Below are 25183 nucleotides of genomic sequence, written 5' to 3' on the forward strand. Positions count from 1 at the left end.
GTTTCCAAGAATTCACAGATATCCAATGCCCCGTTAAGTGCTCAGTTTTCTGTGACGTAAGATATTACATCATGCCGCCGTGCATTGGACAGGCAACGATCCTATTCTTCGTTATCGTGTCAGACCTGGGTAGACTTCCACGTGCAAACAAAAATAATCGCCGCGTCCTTGACAAAAACAAGGTACCCAGCCAACTATTAGACTACCGGAGCAGACAATCGCGTCGCAGTCGCTTCCAAGGAGCACGCCAGACACCGTTACTCCAAGGCAGGCCTACCAACCTAGGAGGGGCTGCGAAGACTCCACATCCTGCTGACCGACTTCTCATCGTACGACGTCACTGTCAAGGGGTGAGCCACGCCTACATTCAGTTCAACTGTACCAGCGTCGTGCATCTACTCAGTTTTTTCCCGTAGGTGGTTTGGCATGGCATTCCCTATAATTGCGATGAGGCTTGAACTTAGCAGTCAAAAATTATTATCCGAAATTAGTGTGTTATATTGGCAACAAAGAGAAGATATTTATGAATTTTCGTCATCGATGAGTTCTGCACAAGAATCTGGTGTTCGAAAGGATTTGAGAATTAATTACAACTCTTGAGAAAGGGATAAAAGAAACGCTACCTTTGATTAAGAACTGAAGCGGTTGCACTAATATTTCTTTGCTGATTATTTTGAAAACATATTGATAGAGTTAATGAAGTTTTGTGACAAGAGCTTGACACCTTCTCCACCGTCCCACATCTCTCTAATTCCTGCGAATTCTGCACATATCGAGTCTCCAGTCAACTTCATTCCACAATCGAAGTAGTATGTTCGTACTGCTCTGTTGAAAGGCAACAATGATGTGAAAGCCCAGTTCTAGAGGTTCTGCTGTTAATAGTGAAGGAATCACTGAAAATTTTTTAAAAGGAGTATAGAGTATGACGTTAAATCATACGATTCACTTTTTAAGGAAGTACAGACTGACCTGTCCTGGGAGAATGAGTCATATTCTGACGTTACTACAGTGTCCGGTGTAAGATATAATCAATTACGTGTACCTAATTTGTCTGAAAGGCACCGGTTCCGAAGAAAAATGGTGGAAACTACGTGGTTAAGTTTACACTTAATCACTAGTACAGCAGCCGAATACGCTATTTTATTAAAGAATGAGCGCAAGGAAGTGTAATTGTTACAGTGGTTGATCGAGTCTGTCAGTTAAAATTTGCGTTGTAGTGAAATTCCATTCATTGAATGAATTAATCGAGTAATCAGACCTAAAGAGGATTATTTATTTTTGAGACCAATTGTTTATAATCAGCCTTGAGTTCATGTGATGATCAGTAAAACGTGTGTTGATGATGTCAGTCATTACTCGAGTAGGAATAACTTTTCTGATTCCAGGGATTACGTAATATTAAGTTCAGTCAGAGCTCACAATCAGAAATTCAGAATTCTTTAACTTCATGGCAAGCGAAATGAAAAACGAATGCATCACAGCAGTACGCGACGCGATAATAATGAGCTTGCGTGACTCATCTTGATTGTTACGAATTTTGATAGACATAACTTTTCCAAATACTTACTTAAAATACAGTCTTCATTTTACATCGTTTGAACGCTAATGATTGCAAAGTAACAATAAAATACGTGGCATTTCTGGAATATGACAGCCATGACATGGATAAATGAAACTACCAAAAGCCCGTACAATTAATTCCTATACTTACATTAGAAGTAAAATTTATTTTGATGTGGCAGATTCACTGGTATCAGTAGTTCTTTTAAGTACTGGTTTAGAAAGTTATTTGTCATTGTTATATTACACCACCTAAGTACATACGAGGGTCGTTCAATAAGTAAATGCCTCACATTTATATTTCTCAGGACATGTTTATTGTTAAGAGTCAGAATTTGGTGACAATATAGATCAACATGTCTTGTCCAAGTCCCATTTTTCTACGTAGTCCCCATCACATTCTATGACCATACGCCAACGCTGTGGAAGAGCATGTGTTCCCTGCTCATAAAAGCTCTTGTCCTGTAGGCAAATTGTGTTCCCCGTAGAGAATCTTTAGCGGCCCAAAGATATGCAAGTCCGAGGGTGCCAGGTCTGGACTGTGGGGTGGGTGAGGCAGTGATGTCCAACCCGAGCGTGGCTGACGATGGAGCTCTGTTTCTGCATTTCCTGAGGCTGTAACTTTCTTTACCCATCGCCCAACTGTACTATCAACTGCAGCATCGCCAAACACTGCACACAAACGTATATGGATGTTCACCACGGTTTCTTTTTCTGCACACAAGAATTAAATAACAGCACGCTGCTTGTAACGTGAGTCATATGTAGACGTCATTTCGACGCTGTACGACAGCTCTGCCATCTGCCAGAACGGTTCGAAACTTCACGAGCGCACAGAAAAAACAACAAATGTGAAGCATCAACAAGGACGCTTATCTATGTATATTTATGGCTTTTTTAAAAAAATGTGGGGCATTAGTTGTTAAACGACCCTCGTATTAAAATCGTACGAAAGATGAGCAAAATTGGTGATCCGTTTGGTGTTGGCTACCATTGTGCGAGTGAGGTAGGGGCACATCGTGTTACTTTATAGTGTGTTAATTTCATAAAAGAACACACACACCCATACACATACGTCTGTGGGGGCGTGGGAGGGGAGACGACTGTGTGGGCGTGGATGGGGGTAGGCGTCTACATTAGTTCTACTTCACAGTAATAAATGATGTCAAACTTTTCTTGCTCATCTAAAGCTAAATATCGGTTTAAGAAAATCGGTAGGTTGATAATTAGTTATTTTAGCAGTATTACTCGCTCTTTTCAGAACCAAACTTGTAATGAAGTTTAGCCGTGACCACAATTAGTTGCTCCTAGTTTAATAACTGAATGTTCGATATTTACTATGAAACTGCAGTGACATTTTCACGTCCGTAAACAGCTGTTTATAAGATGACTGTGGATGAGTACTGCGTATTTTGGTAACTGTACGTTTATGAAGACTTTTCCCCAGAGGAATTTGACTGGCGGAATTTCTCACCTGTGTCGACCTCCTCATCTCAGTAGCACTTGCACAGTACATACTCAGTTATTAATGAGATGTACGCCTTCCCTGCTAAGTACACTAATTGAGGTCAGGTATCCCCCGTTCGGCGCTAGTTTGCTCTTTTTGTCCTTCTTGCTTCATTCGTCACGTGTTATTTTGATTCCAAGGCAGAAAAAATCCTTAATTTTGTGTATCGTTAATCTCATATCTGCTACTCCTCATTACTTTCGTCCTTCTACGGCTTACTCTCAATCCATATCCCTACTCATTAGACCATTCCATTCAACAGGTTCTGCAATTATTCGTTTTCAATGAGAGTAGCAGTTTAATTATAGCATATTATCGCTGAAATTCTTATCCCTGAATATTAACACGTAGACTGAGGGTAGAGGACTACTGCTCTATTATTAATCCCAGCATTCGGGCTTTGGTCTTCTTGTATTATTGTGTGTAAGCCGCTATCCCTAACCACTACTCCTATTTTTCACAGAATTTCTAACGTCTTGCTCCCTCTTACTTCTTCGCTTCTTCTAGGTCGACAAAATGATTGTGTTTAGATTTTTCTTAAGTGTTCCATTGTGAAATACAACTCCAGGACTGCCTCCCTGGTGCTCTTACCTTTCCGAAAGCCAAACTGATGGTCATCTAACAGCACTTCGATTTTGTTTTCCAGTCTTCTGTCAGCAACTTGGACGCATAATCCGTGAAGCTGATTCTACGGCAATTCCCTCACTCAACTGCGCCGGATATCTTCCAGAATGAGGGATGATATTTTTCAGAAACTCTGATGGTATGTCTCTGTTGAAATCATCAAAAGTATCTGATACCCAACATCTATGGCAGCACGAAGCGAATCCCCTGTTACAAAATAACTGTTGCAGTACAAGACAGTTGGCTCGTATGCCAGCAACAGACCTGCTCGCAGGATTTAGATCCAAAACAAGTAATATAGGCAACAAAATGAAACAAGCAATAAACATTTATTAACACTACGTGCAATGAAATATTCAGAGTTGTGACACATACAACGCTCTCTACTCCAGAAGCAAGATACCAGTCTACCCCCACAGAGTGAAAGAGAACTATTTAATCTACAGAAGATCTCTCTGGATTGCTGTATGTGAGAGTTTTGAGTCCTGCCTGTGAATAATTAATCCCACTTGACACTCGGCGAAGATCACTCGCTTATAGAACCTGGCTTATGGTGGCAACTGATCTGTTCGGCGGGCGATAATTGTAGACTGGAACTGTTGCTGTCCATCGACTGGAACTGTTGGCAACTTCTGAATCGCAACTGACGAACTGGATGACTTTTGAAACTTCCTGCCAGATTAAAACTGTGTAAAGGACCGAGATTCGAACTCGCGACATTGCCTTTCGTGGGTAAGTGCTCTACTTCGCTGCAGAGTGAAAGTTTCTTTCTGGAAACAACCCCCAGGCTGTGGCTACGCCACGTCTCCGCAATATCCTGTCGTCCAGGAGTGTTGGTTCTGCAAGGTTCGCAGGAGAGCTTATGTGAAGTTTGGAAGGCACGAGACGAGATACTGGCAGAACTGAAGCCGTGAGGACGGATCGAGAGTCGTGCTTGGGTAGCTTGGATGGTAGAGCATTTGTCCGCGAAAAGCAAAGGTCCCTAGTTCGAGCCTCGGTCCGACATCGGGTGAGGAACACTATTTGAAGATCTCGTGGCAGAGGCCTAAGTAAGTATGTGGGGCCTGATGTGGAATATCTGTGCTTGATGGCACCATCTGATGATACCGCAGAGTATGATGTCACTGCACTACAGCAGAGTCTACACACCATCTTGATTAGTATTTTGGTTGCCACTTCTCAAATGATTTGAAAAATTCCAGACATACATCATTGCAAATCCGTCACAGCTCTATTAAACTCTGACTCTAATAGTGGAATCCCAATATCTTCCATATCGACTCCGGAAGCGACAGCAAGCGACAATTCTGAACACTAAATCGGATGAGTACCAATACTTACGTTTATATTGATTTTTAACATAGCTTTTACAACAGGGAGTGTATGTAATAGTATAAAAATCGAGTATAATTACAAAATGACACCATATTTGTCATATTTTATTTTCCTAAGGACCCTCGGAGGTACGAAGCGGTACGTCACAGGATACTATTGTTTCCTGACGATTCTCTTGCAGCGCACAGATATTTACCGAATAATGTCGTTTTCCTTTAATAATAAAAACTGCTAGTAAACACCGCAAGACCTGACCTTTTTCAGAAAGACCTAGTATGTCCACCCAACAAAGCGGAGTTCTGTTCGCTACACTTCCAACAAAATCAGTAAATGTGAAACGTAGGAAACCGATATGAAATGTAATACCTACATTATTTAATGTACAAAATAAGCCACCACACCTGTAGCTTAGGGGGAAACCACAAAGAATGATAATCAATCGTCAAAAGCAATGAAACTGTCTCCCAGAACAGAAGAAAGCAATGCCCCAATTGTTGCTAAATTTGAGCCGCAAACGGAAAAAAATCGCTTTTGAAGCAAAAATAATTACATTACAGATGCATCGTTGTGTTAGAAAGTCGAGTGATGTGTAAGAATGGGCGAATCATTACACCCCATAAAAATTTTTAAGTATCAAGGAAAGTGCCTATGCAATAGACAACAACAGAAATAATGCGGTCTCATGCATGAAATACTTGTTTTTATTCTCTTGCATTCAACGGAGTAGGCTGCAAATGCGTTGTAGTTTGTGCCGTTGAATCAATGTGAACGGGGTGGTTTTACATGTATTTCACGATAATTCATATTTCTTGGTAATTTACGAACAAATCGAGCGCAAAAATGTAAAAAAGAAAATCGATATTCAAGTACAAAATTATTGGAGCGCAAGTGCCACTCTAGCTGTCGAATAGTAACAACTTTTGCAGCAGGATGTGTTGTGACTGTGTAAGTAGCCTGTTTAGGTTTTTATATTGGTAACGTTACGTAACGCTCTGTATGAAAATCAGTGGCTGTGCTGTGTGCAGTCTGTGGCTGGTTGGCATTGTTGTAATACTCGCCATTGTAGCGTTGGGCAGCTGGCTGTTAACAGTGCGTAGCGTTGCGCAGTTGGAGGTGAACCGCCAGCAGTGGTGGATGTGGGGAGAGAAATGGCGGAATTTTGAGAGCGAATGATCTGGACGTGTGTCCATCAGAGACAGTAAATTTGTAAGACTGGATGTCATGAACTGCTATATATATTATGACTTTTGAACACTAATGAGGTAAATACATTGTTTGTTCTCTATCAAAATCTTTCATTTGCTAACTATGCCTATCAGTAGTTAGTGCCTTCAGTAGTTTGAATCTTTTATTTAGCTGGCAGTATTGGCGCTCGCTGTATTGCAGTAGTTTGAGTAACGAAGATTTTTGTGAGGTAAGTGATTTGTGAAAGGTATAGGTTATCGTTAGTCAGGGCCTTTCTGTTGTAGGGATTATTAAAAGTCAGATTGCGTTGCGCTAAAAATATTGTGTGTCAGAATAGGTAAAGAGCGAAATGTCTGAGTACGTTCATTCTGCTCAGCTGCTTGAAAATCAAATAATGTAAGAGGTTTATCAGCACAGCAATTCATTAATTTTTCTAAGGGGACGTTTCAACTGTATGTATTAAACCGTGGTTTAACTGTGGAGTTCCCATTCCACTCTTGATGTTGACACCCTTGCTTGTAATTCCATCGAAGGTTAATGGACTTTTATATATGCTGATTCAACCAACTATAGTTCCTCTTTCAATTTATGCACATTATTCCCATAGCCATTTCGCATTGGTTTTCCCACACTTCCTATTACTTCGCTCCTAAGTAACTTATACTGCTGTATGTTCCCCAAACATTTAGATATCTCTTTCTTTCGTCGATCAACTAACATGTTTTCTGTTAAAAAAAATATTCTTTGCATTTACCTTGTACCAATGGTGTACTGTAGAAATCCGGTGTTTGCCCTTTGCATAGGTGTTCATTCCTCTTCAACAGAGTTGCTTATTGTGGTATACATTATCGCGGTATCTACAGCCTTAGAAAACTTCAAATGCATTCCATCATTCTCCACTACCTCAGCATGCCACTACTTTCAAAATTGATTCTTCAGCAAGTTCTTCATCATTACTAAATTGTGTTGCATGTCTACAGGGTGATTATAATCAAACTTTGAAAACGTTGCAGAAATAACACCACTGGTCAGAATGACGTCAAATTGCAACGAAACGTTATCGGAGAAGAGGGAACACGCATAGCAAAAAAAAAAAAAAAAAAAAAAAAAAAAAAAAAAATTGTGTGAAAATTGATCAGTAGATAGCGTAGTATGTGTCAGAATACGTAAATGAAGTTCCGGACACTGAAGGGTCTGGAAAAAGTAATTGGTCCGATGACTGCCGTGGGTCTCGAGAAAATGATTCGGAAATTGGAACAGAAGGGTTCTTTTGGTGTGCAACCTGATAAAGGGAGGAAACGAGTTGATTCGACGTCAGTGGAAGCAGTGGCCACAGCAATACAGGAGGAGATGAGTGGTGGTGTGCTAACGTGTAGTGCAAGGAGAACTGACAGAACACTGGATATACCCGTGAACACGGTGCGTAAAATCCTACGAAACTTCCTTCTTTGTATCTATTAAAAATTACCCATGTGCACGAGTTGCTTTCTTTTGAACTGCCAGCAAGAGAGACCTTTGCTTTAGAATTTTTTGCTCGTATGGAAGTTGACAGTGATTGGCCGTGGAAGATTTTGTGGACAGACAAAACCCACTTCCATCTGACAGGATATGTCAATACACAGAATTGTCGAATATGGGCAACGGAAAATCCACACGCAAATCAACCAGTACCACTTCATCCTGAAAAGGATGGTGCGGGTTTACGGCATCATTTATCGCAGGGTCATATGTTTTTGGAGAGACAGGTGGTTCCACTCCTGTTACCTGTAGCGTCACTGGTAAGCGCTATGAGTGTCTTTTGCGCAACCACGTCATTCCAGCTCTCCAACAGCGTGGATTGGATCATTTTTATGCAAGATGGCGCACCTCCGCACGTTGCAAATCCAGTAAAGCAGCTTCTGAAACGCCATTTCGGAAAGTCTAGAATTATCAGCCGCCATTTCCCTACAGCCTGGCCGTCTCGGTCACTCGATCTTAATCCGTGCGACTTCTGGCTGTGGGGCAATCTGAAAGATGTGTTCAGTGTCCCGAATGCAAACTGAACTGAAGGCGCGCATTGCGCAACACATTCTGAACGTGACCCCGGAAACACTTCGATCAGTTGTGGAACATGCTGTTTCTCGATTTAAGATTGTTGCAGAAAACGGTGGACAGAATATTGAACATGTTTTGCGCCAGTCACACGTAAATTAATAATCCGATTTGATTTTGATTGATATTTTTATGTGTTTTAGAAAACCTATGTGATTGATGCTTTTTATGCTTTGTTTGGCCTCCGATATGATATGACCTTGCCGTGGTGGTAACTAACAGTATCACTCATGCACACTGTGTAGTACAGTTTGTTTAACGTCAAACGTACACCTTAGGCATTGTTGTAGGATTCATTTGTCATTTTCAGTCGACCGCTTTTAAATCATGATGCTTACAGCACCATCTATAGCTACATTTTGTAACTATTTCTACCATACGTTTTTTCCCTTCTCCGATAACATTCCATTGCAACTTGGCGTCATTCTAATCAGGAGTGTTATTTCTACAGCAGTTTGAAAGTTTAACTTTTATTACAATCACCCTTTACATCTGCTCCTGACAATCCACTATTTGATTTCGGCATCTCTGTCTCACCATGCTGGAATAGTCCCGCGTCTTTTGGGCTTTTCGAATTATACCTCTTTCTCTTTGATTTTTTAACAGTATATTCGTTATTACTAACTGAAATTTATTATGTAACTTAATTACTTTTCCTCTTCCCGCATTCCTACTACTGAGCGCACATTCTCCCATAACCATTCCTTCTACTACTACCCCTACTACCGCGTTCCAATCCCTCATGATATATCCGTTGCGTACTGCATTACTAGCTGAATATCGTCATATATTTTATCTCTGTTTCTTCTACTTGTGACGTCGGCACGTATTCCTTTACTATAGTGCTGGCGTTGATTTGCTGGCGATTTGGATGAGTAAAATCCTTCCACTGAACTGTTCACACTATCTCACTCTCCGTCCTTCATTTCTATTTATAACGAATCCTACTCATATTAATATTTTCTTGAGCAGTTGACATTACTCTACATTCGTCTGACAAGATATCCTTATTTTTATTTCCATTTCACTTGTCTGCCCCCATTTTCCAGTTCCCTTTTCAGATTTTTTAGCCTCCCTACCACGTTCAAAGTTCTGACATTTTACGCCCCCACTCGTATATTGCTACCTCGTTGGTTATTCAATCTCTTTATATAGTTGTTTCCCCCTCGATAGTCCCGTTCTGGAGATCCGAATGGGAGAGTAATAAGGCATCTTCGGGCAATGGGGAGGTCATGATTACAGTGTTACATGTGGATGTACGTTGTGTATCTTTAATTGCAGCTGTTTCCCCTGTCTTCTGTATCCACATGCCGTCGGTTATTGATTAGCCATCCATCTTTTACGGACGGATTCCCACACCAAGGGCAAGAGGCTGACCTGAAACTCTGTCTGCTCCTCCATTCTCTTTGATGCCGCTGGCAGGACGAGGGTGACTCGTTATAAGGGAAGGCTTCGGCACCCATTGCTGATAGCCTTTATTTAAAATTTAAGCAGTGGCTGGGTTAGAAACCGGGTCTCTGGAAGTTTTGATTACCATTCAAAGACGCTATCTCTTTTTTGTAGCCGGCCGGAGTGGCCGAGCGGTTCTAGGCGCTATATTCTGGAACCGCGCGACGCTACGGTCGCAGGTTCGAATCCTGCCTCGGGCATGGATGTGTGTGATGTCCTTAGGCTAGTTAGGTGTAAGTAGTTCTAGGGGACTGATGACCTCAGAAGTTAAGTCCCATAGTGCTTAGAGCCATTTGAACATTTTTTTTATTTGTATCTATTTAGAATTGAAGTACGACTTGCTGGTGCATTGCTTAACCTTAGTGAAAATATTTGTCATATTATATACACTAAGCAAGAATTGAATATTAATAATAATAGTAATAATAATAATAATAATAATAATAATAATAATAATAATAACCCCCATGGAGGCCCGGGAAAAGAATAGGCCTCCGGTATGTTCTGCCAGTCGTAAAAGGCGACGAAAAGAACAAACCACTAATAGGGCTAACCCCCCTTTTAGTGTGATTACTTGGTTCAGGACAGAACTAAAGAAGCCTCGGACAAGCGCCGTCATGGTCGGGGACGACGCTTGAACCCTATGTCCGCCCACAATGGTAACGACACTGCTAGCCAACTGGAAAATGATTTAAATCCAAATAGAGGTGTTTTGCAGGATATGCTTCCTGCAACCACCCTAGAAGGAAAACAAAGACAGAGGATGAGATGGTCAGATGAAGTTAATCGACACCTCATGTTCTGTTATTACCAAGCAACAAACCTAGGAACCAACACAACTGGATACAGATCACAAGTATACACAACATTTATTACCAGATACCCGGAATTAACATTTTTAACAGAACAACAACTAGCTGATCAGATCCGTGTGATAATAAAAAATAACAGGATACCCCAGTCAGAATTAGAAAACATCAAACAACAAGTACAACAAATACTGGAACAAAATAATGTGCAATCAGAAGAAGAAGAAAATACAGTAATGGACTCAAACATCCCACAGCAAACAAACAAATACCAACACACATCAATTAAACAATCAGAGGAAAACGAAATCTTAAGACAGCCACCAGAACAAGCACAAATAGAACACGAAGAGACACACGTGTTAGATATAGAAGAGAAATTTCAGCTGACATATATAGAATACAAAGACACAAATACAGACATTAGACCATTCTTGCATAGACCGCCAAATAACCCACAAGTCGAAACAACAATAAAAACTATCAACACAATCATACACAACAAAATAAATGAAAACACAACTATGGAAGAGTTACAACTACTGGTTTATATAGGAGCACTCACTACACTAAATATACACACTAGGCAGAGATCAGAACAAACCAACACACAGAAGAAACCCACAAAACCAGCATGGCAACACAGGTTACAGATCAGAATAGAAAAACTGAGAAAAGACATCGGACAGTTAACACAATTTATAAGAAATGAAATATCAGACAAAAAACGAAAAAGGTTAGGTAAAATCTCACAACAAGAAGCAATAGAGCAATTAGATGAAAAAAAGCAGAAATTGCAAGCATTGGCCAAACGACTTAGAAGATACAAAAAAAGTGAAAATAGAAGGAAACAAAACCAAACATTCAACACAAACCAAAAGAGATTTTACCAAACAATTGATAACACACACATTAAAATAGACAATCCACCAAACATAACAGACATGGAACACTTCTGGAGCAGCATATGGTCAAACCCAGTACAACATAACAGGCATGCACGGTGGATACAAGCAGAAACAGACACATACAAGATGATACCACAAATGCCTGAAGTGATAATTTTGCAACATGAAGTCACCCGAGCAATTAATTCTACACACAATAGGAAAGCCCCTGGTAATGATAAAATAGCAAATTACTGGCTAAAGAAGTTCACCTCAACACATTCACATCTAACTAAATTATTTAACAGTTACATTGCAGACCCATACACATTCCCTGATACACTTGCACATGGAATAACCTATCTGAAACCTAAAGATCAAGCAGACACAGCAAACCCAGCTAAATATCGCCCCATAACATGCCTACCAACAATATACAAAATATTAACTTCAGTCATCACACAGAAATTAATGACACATACAACACAGAACAAAATTATAAATGAAGAACAAAAAGGCTGCTGCAAAGGAGCATGAGGATGTAAAGAGCAACTGATAATAGATACAGAGGTGACATATCAAGCTAAAACTAAACAAAGGTCCCTACACTACGCATACATTGATTACCAAAAAGCCTTTGATAGTGTACCCCACTCATGGTTACTACAGATATTGGAAATATACAAAGTAGATCCTAAACTGATACAGTTTCTAAACATAGTAATGAAAAACTGGAAAACCACACTTAATATCCAAACAAATTCAGATAACATCACATCACAGCCAATACAGATTAAGTGTGGAATATACCAAGGAGACTCATTAAGTCCTTTCTGGTTCTGTCTTGCTCTGAACCCACTATCCAACATGCTAAATAATACAAATTATGGATACAATATTACTGGAACATACCCACACAAAATCACACGTTTGCTATACATGGATGATCTAAAACTACTGGCAGCAACAAATCAACAACTCAACCAATTACTAAAGATAACAGAAGTATTCAGCAATGATATAAATATGGCTTTTGGAACAGACAAATGTAAGAAAAATAGCATAGTCAAGGGAAAACACACTAAACAAGAAGATTACATATTGGATAACCACAGCGACTGCATAGAAGCGATCGAAAAAAACAGATGCCTATAAATATCTAGGCTACAGACAAAAAATAGGAATAGATAATACAAATATTAAAGAAGAACTAAAAGACAAATATAGACAAAGACTAACAAAAATACTGAAAACAGAATTGACAGCAAGAAACAAGACAAAAGCTATAAATACTTATGCTATACCAGTATTGACCTACTCATTTGGAGTAGTGAAATGGAGTGACACAGACCTAGAAGCACTCAATACACTTACACGATCACAATGCCACAAATATAGAATACATCACATACATTCAGCAACAGAAAGATTCACATTAAGCAGAATGGAAGGTGGAAGGGGATTTATAGATATAAAAAACCTGCATTATGGACAGGTAGACAATTTAAGAAAATTCTTTCTAGAACGAGCAGAAACTAGCAAAATACACAAAGCAATCACTCATATAAATACATCAGCTACACCATTGCAATTTCATAACCACTTCTACAACCCTTTAGATCACATAACATCAACAGATACAAAGAAAGTAAATTGGAAAAAGAAAACACTACATGGCAAGCACCCGTATCATCTAACACAGCCACACATAGATCTTTACGCATCCAACACATGGCTAAGAAAAGGCAACATATACAGTGAGACGGAAGGATTCATGATTGCAATACAGGATCAAACAATAAACACCAGATATTACAGCAAGCATATTATTAAAGATCCCAATACCACAACAGATAAATGCAGACTTTGCAAACAACAAATCGAAACAGTAGATCACATCACAAGCGGATGTACAATACTAGAAAATACAGAATACCCCAGAAGACATGACAATGTAGCAAAAATAATACATCAACAACTTGCCATAAAACATAAACTAATAAAACAACACGTTCCCACATACAAGTACACACCACAAAATGTACTGGAGAATGATGAATACAAATTATACTGGAACAGAACGATTATAACAGATAAAACAACACCACATAACAAACCTGACATCATACTCACCAATAAAAAGAAGAAATTAACACAACTAATCGAAATATCCATACCCAACACAACAAATATACAGAAGAAAACAGGAGAAAAAATTGAAAAATACATCCAACTGGCTGAGGAAGTCACGGACATGTGGCATCAGGATAAAGTCGACATTATACCAATTATACTATCAACTACAGGAGTCATACCTCACAATATCCACCAGTAAATCAATGCAATACAGCTACATCCAAACATATATATACAACTACAAAAATCTGTAATTATTGATACATGTTCAATGACCCAAAAGTTCCTAAATGCAATATAACTTATACCGTACAGTTAAATGGAAGTCACGCTTGATCAAGGTCCGCGTCACTGTCCATTTTTGACCAGACATAACGTCTGAGAATAGAAAGAAATAATAATAATAATAAAGGTGACTACACTATGCATATATTGATTACCAAAAAGCTTTTGATAGTGTACCCCACTCATGGTTACTACAGATATTGGAAATATACAAAGTAGATCCTAAATTGATAAAGTTCCTAAACATAGTTATGAAAAACTGGAAAACAACACTTAATATCCAAACAAACTCTAATAATATCACATCACAGCCAATACAGATTAAGCATGGAATATACCAAGGAGACTCATTAAGTCCTTTCTGGTTCTGTCTTGCTCTGAACCCACTATCCAACATGCTAAATAATACAAATTATGGATATAATATTACTGGAACATACCCACACAAAATCACACATTTGCTGCACATGGATGATCTAAAACTACTGGCAGCAACCAATCAACAACTCAACCAATTACTAAAGATAACAGAAGTATTCAGCAATGATATAAATATGGCTTTTGGAACAGACAAATGTAAGAAAAATAGCATAGTCAAGGGAAAACACACTAAACAAGAAGATTACATATTGAATAACCACAGTGACTCCATAGAAGCGATGGAAAAAACAGATGCCTATAAATATCTAGGATACAAACAAGAAATAGGAATAGATAATACATATATTAAATAAGAACTAAAAGACAAATATAGACAAAGACTAACAAAAATACTGAAAACAGAATTGACAGCAAGAAACAAGACAAAAGCTATAAACACTTATGCTATACCAATATTGACCTACTCATTTGGAGTAGTGAAATGGAGTAACACAGACCTAGAAGCACTCAATAAACTTACACGATCACAATGCCACAAATATAGAATACATCACAAACATTCAGGAACAGAAAGATTCACATTAAGCAGAACGGAAGGAGGAAGGGGATTCATCGACATAAAAAACCTACATTATGGACAGGTAGACAATTTAAGAAAATTCTTTCTAGAGCGAGCAGAAACTAGCAAAATACACAAAGCAATCACTCATATAAATACATCGGCTACACCACTGCAATTTCATAACCACTTCTACAACCCTTTAGATCACATAACATCAACAGATACGAAGAAAGTAAATTGGAAAAAGAAAACACTACATGGCAAGCACCCGTATCATCTAACACAGCCACACATCGATCAAGATGGATCCAACACATGGCTAAGAAAAGGCAATATATACAGTGAGACGGAAGGATTCATGATTGCAATACAGGATCAAACAATAAACACCAGATATTACAGCAAGCATATTATTAAAGATCCCAATACCACAACAGATAAATGCAGACTTTGCAAACAACAAATAGAAACGGTAGATCACATCACAAGTGGATGTACAATACTAGCAAATACAGAATACCCCAGAAGACATGACAATGTAGCAAAAATAATACATCAACAGCTTGCCTTACAACATAAACTTATAAAACAACACGTTCCCACATACAAGTATGCACCACAAAATGTACTGGAGAATGATGAATAAAAATTATACTGGAACAGAACGATTGTAACAGATAAAACGACACCACATAACAAACCTGACATCATACTCACCAATAAAAAGAAGAAATTAACACAACTAATCGAAATATCCATACCCAATACAACAAATGTACAAAAGAAAACAGGAGAAAAAATTGAAAAATACATCCAACTGGCTGAGGAAGTCACGGACATGTGGCATCAGGATAAAGTTGACATTATACCAATTATACTATCAACCACAGGAGTCATACCACATAATATCCACCAGTACATCAATGCAATACAGCTACATCCAAACTTATATATACAGCTACAGAAATCCGTAATTATTGATACATGTTCAATGACCCGAAAGTTCCTAAATGCAATATAACATATACCGTACAGTTAAAAGGAAGTGACGCTTGATCAAGGTCCGCGTCACTTTCCATTTTTAACCAGACTTAACGTCTGAGAAAGTAAAGAAATAATAATAATTCAAAGGCCGAGTGTAATAGTGTTCATTTTGTATCGACAGTAAATTTGTCTATAAGCGATGTAAATTGTTATCAAGTTTTTCTTGTAGAAAATTTCTCTATGCTATACTAATATGGTGTTTGTAAAAGCCATTATATGCAAATTAGAGAAATTAAGCAACAGAATTTCAACGACTGCTACATGATTTAAGCTTTTTCTTAAAATTAAACAAAAGAAGACATGTACTACAAGAAAGTCAGTGCGTGATATTTATATTAACATTATGAGTGATTTGTTCTAATGTGTTTTAGGTGAAGGTTATTCCTGTAACTTCTGCTACTTAAACTGTAAACATAATGAAGCTAGACATATGATGCAAAACACATAATTTACTTCTCTTACAGTTAGCAAAAATATGAAAAATAAAATTAAAAAGCGAAAAATCACACCTATACACGCGTGCAACATTTCTGCATTCATTTCTGAAGTTTTTCTACAGCGTAGCACCTTTGTTTATTCGATCTCATTGCCAGAGACTTCGTTCTTATCAATCAATTCGTTGAAATGAGAAAGCAGAAAGATATAGGCCCTATAATGGCTGTAATTGTAGATGTTTGAGTGTGATGACGCTGATGGTTCAAATGGTTCAAATGGCTCTGAGCACTATGGGACTCAACTGCTGAGGTCATAAGTCCCCTAGAACTTAGAACTACTTAAACCTAACTAACCTAAGGACATCACACACATCCATGCCCGAGGCGGGATTCGAACCTGCGACCGTAGCGATCGCGCGGTTCCAGACTGAAGCGCCTTTAACCGCGTGGCCACACTGGCCGGCTGACGCTGATGGGACACGGTTTCTGAAATAATTGTTTTTAAATGGCTCATGAGTGTATTTTCGAACGGTCGCTAATATCAGTTTGCTGTTTTACTCCACACACCGTCAGACTAAGAGAGATTTATTATAAGTGACTGCTGCTAAATACTAGGTCCTCATTACCGTTAACGGAAGACATAAATACCTTAAAGCCGTTACGTTTGTATAGAGCTATGACTTTATTCTAATGTACACTCTTAAAGTGATTTGTGACACAACGAAAAATTGTGATATTAAAATAAGAGGTTGTTGCACAAAAGTTTTAAATAATAATAGCAGTCCATATATCGAAGTACGTTATTAGTGAAATACATCATTAAGTAATCAATACGTATCCTTATTCAAAACTCTGGTAACATTGTATAGATACACTGAAATTGTGAATTCTAAACAAAACGTGAGATTTCTGAGAACAAAACGCGATTTGTAACGAAATGTGTATAAGTTTAGTATTTCAAGGGACACAACTTTGACTAATAGCTTGTATGGCCTCTCACCTCGATGGTGAACTACCGCATAAAAAGACTGAAGTACAGACGTAAGAGGTGCTGTGACGGAGCTGGGATACCACTCATAAATACTGTGTTGACGCAGTGTGTGAGCCAGAAAACGAGATAGCAAGCTAGAAATGTTTCCCCATGACGTGCGTAAATTTACACAATAAGTAAGCGATGCGGTAGAAACGTCATGGAGCAGAAGGGCAGTTGATAAGGCAGCGAGTGCGCTGTATATCACAGGGCGTTAGCGGGTGCCTGCAGTTAGTCGGAGGAAGGGCGGCATTAAGCAGAAGGTCACAACTGTTCACTGGCAGTTAACTGGCAAACCTATGTGGTGTCTTATAGTGCGCAAATCGATACAGATCGGTAAAATCTTTAGTGTAGGTCCCGCCGACTACAGAAACGTGTGCTTGATCACCCTTCTGGCATCAGAGGGAACTACTGTAGACCTGTCACAAGTTTCTGTGGCTTCGCGCGTTTTTCAGACCGGCATATTAGTTCACTATTATTTCCTTTCTCGTGGAACAGAAACGATCACTCTCATATTATGTTGTTGTGGTATTCTATTATCATACGTCTTTTACGAAATAATTTAGTGACGAGTGGACTAGACTGATTCGTTTGATAGTATGCCTTGTGATGGTTCACGAAAACCGAGACATGGAAAAAAAAAAAAAACATTTAGGAGCTGAAATTCAGTTTGTAATAAGCACATGTAGGTTAACCACGTGTTGATTTCATTTAAGTGATTTATGATAATCTCGATGGGATTGTATTGATCACTATGAGCTCTTGAATGCTGTCAACATCATTTTTGTACAGCTTATAAAGTGCAGTAATAGCAATGTAAGAATGATATCAAAGGCTGTAGCTATATGGAATGACAATAGGCATATATGGTGTACGGGAAATCAGATGTACAGACAACACTGAAAAGATTCGAAAGGTTATGTAGGTATGACATGACAATAGGCATACATGGTGTATAGGAAATCCGATGTGAAGATAACGCTGAAAGGATTTCTCCCGTGAACCCATTTTTACGACGTTATTGCTAATTTTCTCTACTTCACTAGTGGTAAGTTCAGAGAACATAAATAATACAAATTCCAGCCAGTGACTTCATCTAAACGAAGCATGTTGGTCATAAAATCACGAAATGTCCAGTAATGAACCAAGTGAAAAGGGTTATAACTTTGAAAGCAGCGAATTTCCTCCGGCAGGACACTTCGCGTATGCGCAGAGCGAAGACAAGATAAGAGGAATCAGGGCTCGTACGGAAGCATGAAGACGGTCGTTTCCCCCTCGCTACATTTACGAGTGGAACAAGAAAGGAAAGAACTAGCAGTAATACAAGACACCCTTCGTCATGCAGCATATCGCAGCTTGAGGAGTTTGTGTATAGTTGCAGATATAGATAATGCTCTGTGGTTTTTCAGTGTCATCCTGCTAACAGATTGAAGTTGTAAAAAACTAATGAACCAAGCAGTGCTTCAGAATTTGTAAATATGCAGTGCAGCTGGATACATGTCCTAATCTCGTTCTTCCCCCGCTTTCTGTACACGTCCCCTCTTTCCATCAATCTCCTCCTTCACCCTCTCTATGTCCGTTTCATCACTCTCTCACCCCTCACCCTCACAACCACCTTCACTGTCCATCGCCTCAAGCCTCACCCGCTAGTATTTAGCCTAGTTCATTGTTTTTGGAAACCAAACCTTGATTGGCAAATGAAGTCGCTTGTAGTGAGTCGGTAAATCGGTTTTAATCATTGGTGTATGGCATGTGAGAGGCAGACATCTCCAGATGCTAGATCTGTGACGATAGTACCTTTAATGACAGTATTTCGAATTGTTGTAATCTGTGAACGGGTAGGATTACAAAGTTTCGGACGATTCACATTCCGTAGTAGTATTCTACCCATAAGCCGATAAGCCATAAGCACAACTTCCTCTTTTTCTGTTAACACTTTTATTAGAGTGTCGTGTGAAAGTCTGAAGAAAATCGATAAAGAAATTTGTGAGATTTTATCGAACAACGGTTCTCTTTGGTCAGTCTGCGTGTATACTGGAGCATCGTGTAGAATTCTGTAGTAACTCGGTCATGCAAATTTCGAGATTTTTGGTAAAAACGATAAACAACTTAACAACGTCTTGGCTTTATAGTAGTACAGATTATGACTCATGCCCTGTACATCAAAACAGTATTAATAAAAAAATTTATTTCCGTGTACAGGTGCCCGTTCGATATACACAGGAAAGTCTCCCGCAGAAAATATAGATGATCTTTATACACGAAAATTGAGTTTCCATTATTTGCTTGACTAACTGTGTCTGGAATGGGCTAAAGTTTGCAGATGTAGCAAGGAGCCAGAGGGTGGGGACTTCCTGGTTTGCGTTGTCAGACATGAAATAGTTCAAATGGCTCTGAGCACTATGGGACTTAACATCTGAGGTCATCAATCCTCTAGAACTTAGAGCTACTTAAACCTAACTAACCTAAGGACATCACACACATCCATGCCCTAGGCAGGATTCGAACCTGCGACCGTAGCGGTCACGCGGTTCCAGACTGAAGCACCTAGAACCATTCGGCCACAACGGCCGGCTGTCAGACATGACGGACACGTTCTGTACAAGGACAGACTGTCGCAAATGCCGGTTCACTAAAATCACTCAATAGTTTTTTGTAAGGATATAAGTTGAAGCAACGAATTAAAATTTGTACCACAGCCAGGAGGTGAACCTGTCTCCTCTCGTTACTAGGCATATGTTCTAGTCACTAGATCACCGTAGCATTACGGCTACCACAACTGCACTGACCACCGTCGTGCAATGCCCTCCCTAACAGAAACTTCAATTCACACCTTCAGCCCGTTTTCCTCTTATAAATCGTCAGCATTGCTAGTTGTGAAGTACATCACTTCTACCGAACAAGTCCTCGTAGCTCTTAATGTATGCATTTTTGAGCCATGTTACTGAGACTTCTTTGCTTCTGTATCGTGTTTACTCATATGTCTCCATAAAAATGTAATTCCATTCGATCAGTTAGTTAACAGTGTTTTGCGAAAGCAACATCTTCACCCTTCCAGGTACTTCCGTTTCATGAGCCATTATTGGCAACGCAACGAACATGCTGTTTTTTTTTCTACATCTACATCTACATCTACATCCATGCTCCGCAAGCCACCTGACAGTGTGTGGCAGAGGGTACCTTGAGTACCTCTATCGGTTCTCCCTTCTATTCCAGTCTCGTATTGTTCGTGGAAAGAAGGATTGTCGGTATGCCTCTGTGTGGGCTCTAATCTCTCTGATTTTATCCTCATGGTCTCTTCGCGAGATATACATCTAGCAGCATATCTCTGAATTGCTTCAGAGTCTTCCTTTTATACGACCTGGTGGTGATCGCAGACAGTCAAACAATACACAAGAATGGATCTCTATTTGGTTTGCTTCAAGGATAGCGACACCTTCCTGCAATTCTCCCAATAAATCCAAGGCGACCATTCGTCTGGTCTACAACTATTCGATGTCGTTTGCAGCGTTACTTACGCCTAGACATTTAATTGATGTGACTGTGGCAAGCAGCACACCACTATTCGCCGCTCTGAAATACATATATATATTTTTCACATTTTGAAAAGGCTGCCATTCATCCCATCAAACACGAATCCTATTTAAGTCGTCCTGTATCCTTCTACAGTCACTGAAAGACGGCCAGTCCATTCCGTGTAAACACAGCCTACACCATTACGGAGCCTCCATCAGATTGCACAGTTCCTTGTTGACAACCTGGGTCCATGGCTTCTGAGGTCTACGCCGCACTCGACTCCTGCAGTCAGCTGTTACCGACTGAAATCGGGACGCATCCAACCAGGCCATGGTTTTCTATTCCATGGTTTTCCAGTCATCTATGGACCAACCGATATGGTCACGAGCTCAGTAGAGTCTCTGCAGGCGATGTCGTGCTTTTACCTGAGGCACTCACGTCGGTTGTCTGCTGGCATGAGTCCTCGGAGTACAAACGACAGCTCCGCCGATGCACTGCCCGTTATTATTAACGCCAAATTTCGCCGCACTGTCCTAACGGAAACGTTAGCCGTACGCCGACACTGATTTCTGCGGTTATTTCACGCAGTGCTGCCTCTCAGCTCTGGCAGTTCTACGCAAACGCCACTGCTCTCGGTCGTTAAGCGATGGCCGTCGGAGAGGTAATGCCAGAAATTTGGTATTCTCGGGACACTCTTGACACTGTGGACTCGCAATACTGAATTCCCTACTGATTCCAGAAACAGAATGTCCCATGCGTCTAATTCCAACTACCATTCCGCTTCCAAAGTCTATTAATTCCCGTTGTGCGGCCACAATCACGTCGGAAACCTTGTAAGTAGGCTGTTTATGTTTTCTTATTGGCAACGTTACGTAGCGCTCTGTATGAAAATCACTGGCTGTGCTGTGTGCAGTCTGTGGCTAGTTTGCATTGTTGTCTGCCATTGTAGTGTTGGGCAGCTGGATGTGAACAGCGAGTAGCGTTGCGCAGTTGGAGGTGAGCCGCCAGCAGTGGTGGATGTGGGGAGAGAGATGGCGGAGTTTTGAAATTTGTTGTACTGGATATTATGAACTGCTATGTATATTATGGTTTTTCAACACTATTAAGGTAAATACATTGTTTGTTCTCTATTAAAATCTTTCATTTGCTAACTATGCCTATCAGTAGTTAGTGCCTTCCGTAGTTTGAATCTTTTATTTAGCTGGCAGTAGTGGCGCTCGCTGTATTGCAGTAGTTCGAGTAACGAAGATTTTTGGTGAGGTAAGTGATTTGTGAAAGGTACAGGTTAATGTTAGTTAGGGCCATTCCTTTGTAGGGATTTCTGAAAGTCAGATGGCGTTGCGCTAAAAAAAAATATTGTATGTCAGTTTAAGCACAGTCTTGTATAATTGTTAAAAGGGGATGTTTCATAACCTTTTCACATAAGTCCTCGGAGTACAAATGGCAGCTCCGCCGATGCACTGCCCGTTATTACCTTGTGTACGCGATACTACCGCCATCTATATATGTGAATGTCGCTATCACATGACTTTTGTCATCTCAGTGTACATCATTCTGATGGCCGGCGTTGTGTGTTAAGTTCGATCAATCGATTTCCACTCCTACGACAAGCCCTTTATCTCAGGGTAGCAATGACACACAACGATCTCAACAACTTCGTGTATACAGGGTGAGTCAGGAGGAAAGATACGTGCTTTGAGGGCTGATAGTATTAGGGATTCTGAACAAAAAAATTCATATGGGCGTATGCCCTATTCCGAATGCTTTCCTAGATAGAACATATTTAATATCACTTTTGTACATTTTTCTTGAATAACTCAGAAACCGCACCCTCCAGCGGAGACGTGTCGCAGTACAAAGCTAAACTATATTAAATTTCCTACAAAAAAGGTCCTATTCATCTTTTCTCTAGAAGTAATGGTTTGAGCGAAGAGAGCGCGAAATGTTGAAAAACTCGCTCGACGTGCCTGCGCTGTAGCTTAAGTAGTTTCTGTAGGTCAAGTTGAGGTAGCATATTGAGATAGCAAGTTGAGACGAACAGTTTGATACGAGACACTTCTGGTCTATCAAGTCATTGTTTGTTGTTTAGTTTCTGTTGCTCAAGTCTTTCACCTTCCTTTGCTTTACTCTGCCTCTGTTTTATGGGCTCAGTAGACAGTTCCTTTTAACATGAGCTGAAATCCTTCTTCATTGTCACAGAGGATAGCAATGCCAACAGCGAATCTCATAGATATCTTTTCTCCCCGAAATGTAATCAGATTTTCGAAACTTTTTCGTATTTTCTTTATTGCTTCTTTGATACACAGATCAAAGAGTAGTGGAAAAAGACTTCATCAGTGCCTCAAGCTATTTTTAATCCTATCACTTCTGGCTTTGCCTTCCATTCTTATTATTCTTATTCAAGGAATATGTAAGACGAGGTTCATGCGTGAATTACGCTTTCTCTGGATTCTTCGATTACCTCTGAGTCTGTCGTCTACTTTCCCCACGGTCATTCAAATAAAAATCCCTCTGTACAGAAACTTATGGAGACTTGTATGTTATAACTGATAGTGACAGATCGACAATCGCGTTGGCAAGAGATATCGGATCCTTTTGGAGTAAACCTTCTCCTGTGCCAACCGCTTCATCTCACGGTACCTCTTGCGCCCAATCATCTCAATCATTTGTTGCATATATTACAAACTTAGTCATCTCCTAGAGTTTATACCTGGCCGAGCGGTTCTAGGCGCTACAGTCTGGAACCGCGCGACCGCTACGGTCGCAGGTTCGAATCCTGCCTCGGGTATGGATGTGTGTGCTGTCCTTAGGTTAGTTATGTTTAAGTAGTTCTACGTTCTAGGGGACTGATGACCTTAGAAGTTAAGTCCCATAGTGCTCAGAACCATTTGAACCATTTGAACAGTTTATACCCTTAACATCTCCCTCTAATTGTTTCTTATTGTCTTGACAAATGTCGTATCATCGTGTCACTACTTCTTGTCAACGTTTTTCATGAGTCCCTCTCCTTATCGATTCTGTCGAGAACATCCCCATTTCTTATCTTAATCAGTTCATCTGATTTTGAACATCTTTCTATGGAACCCCATCTCGAACACTCCGATTGTCTTATTTTCCGGTTTTCCGACAGTCCATGAATACCTTTCAAATACCTTTCATTGAAAGCCATACTCCAAACGTGAACTGTCAGAAATTTCTTCTTCAAATGCAGGCTGATGTTTGGGAGTAGTCGCCTCCTTTTAACAAGGATCACTCTTTTTACTCTGCTGATTTGGTTTTGATAACCTATATTCTTCCTCCAGCATGTTGTTTTGCTTCCAATGTAGCAGAATTCTTTGTCTACCTTGTGTCGCCAATTTTCATGTTAAATTTACCACTAATCTCGTTTCTGCTACTCCTCATTACTTTCGTCTTTACTTGGTTAGTTGGTTGTTTTGACTTCTCTGTAAGCTGTACCATTCCTTCCGACGATCTTTCCTTTCTTGATTTCTTCGCTTTTTTCGAGCAGCCATTCCGCCTTCGCTTCCCTGTACTTCCTGTTTACTTTATTCCTAAGTGATTTATTTTACTTGTTTCACGTCCTTTCCTGAACGTTTTTGTACTTCGTTCATTCGTCGATCAACTAAAGTACTTGTTTTGTTGACCAAGGCAACTTCCTGGCCTATCCCGTTTATGTTAATACCCTTTTGGGGGAATTCTATTTATGTTCAACTGTCTATTGAGGTATGAATTATCGCAGTACCTATAGTGTTAGAGAACTTCCTCATTACTTCAGTATCCCATGTCTTTCTTTTCCACATTGATTCTTCCCAACGGTTCTCTTAAACTTCAGTCTACTCTTCATCATTACTAAATTTTCAATTGAATCTATATCTGCCCCAGCGAGCGCAGTCACTGTAGGTCAGTGTACTTAGAGCTTGGATAACGAAACGATTCTTTGCTTCTCATTCCCATACAGTACCCTATTTTTCGCAGATTTCTCGGAGCGTTTTTCTTGAGATCGTGACTCAACAGTTAAGTTGCCACAAGTTCTCTTTTCGTTTGCTTCCGCATATTTCATGCTGCAGAAATATACAGACGGAATCAGCAACTCGGTAAATCTTCACGGTGATTATGAAAAGAGGCAATAAAAATGTGTAGTTTCAAGATTTTTTATAAATAATTTGCTTTAACGACTTACAGAATTTTATTTACATCCTGACAGTCAACCCTCTTATTTTTCATAAATCTGTAAGAAACTGACGTCAACACCATAGGGCTACAATTCAGAGCGCCATTCTTTCGACCGTCCTTGTAGGTCGTAACGGCCTGCGTCTGATGCTAGAAGAGAATTGCTCAATGTGTTCAA

General features: G+C 39.7%; 1 protein-coding gene across 1 annotated transcript in view; it reads left to right on the forward strand.

Moving 5' to 3' along the window:
- The first annotated feature begins 212 nt into the window (after positions 1–212).
- LOC126188296 (sodium-coupled monocarboxylate transporter 1-like) overlaps positions 213–25183 on the forward strand; it is a 134354-nt gene continuing 109383 nt past the window's right edge. Inside the window, exon 1 of the mRNA XM_049929882.1 lies at positions 213–350. The gene's annotated coding sequence lies outside the window, so the exon portion shown is untranslated. The remainder of the gene's footprint in view (positions 351–25183) is intronic.

This window comes from Schistocerca cancellata, chromosome 5, assembly GCF_023864275.1.
Source record: "Schistocerca cancellata isolate TAMUIC-IGC-003103 chromosome 5, iqSchCanc2.1, whole genome shotgun sequence".
NCBI lineage: Eukaryota > Metazoa > Arthropoda > Insecta > Orthoptera > Acrididae > Schistocerca > Schistocerca cancellata.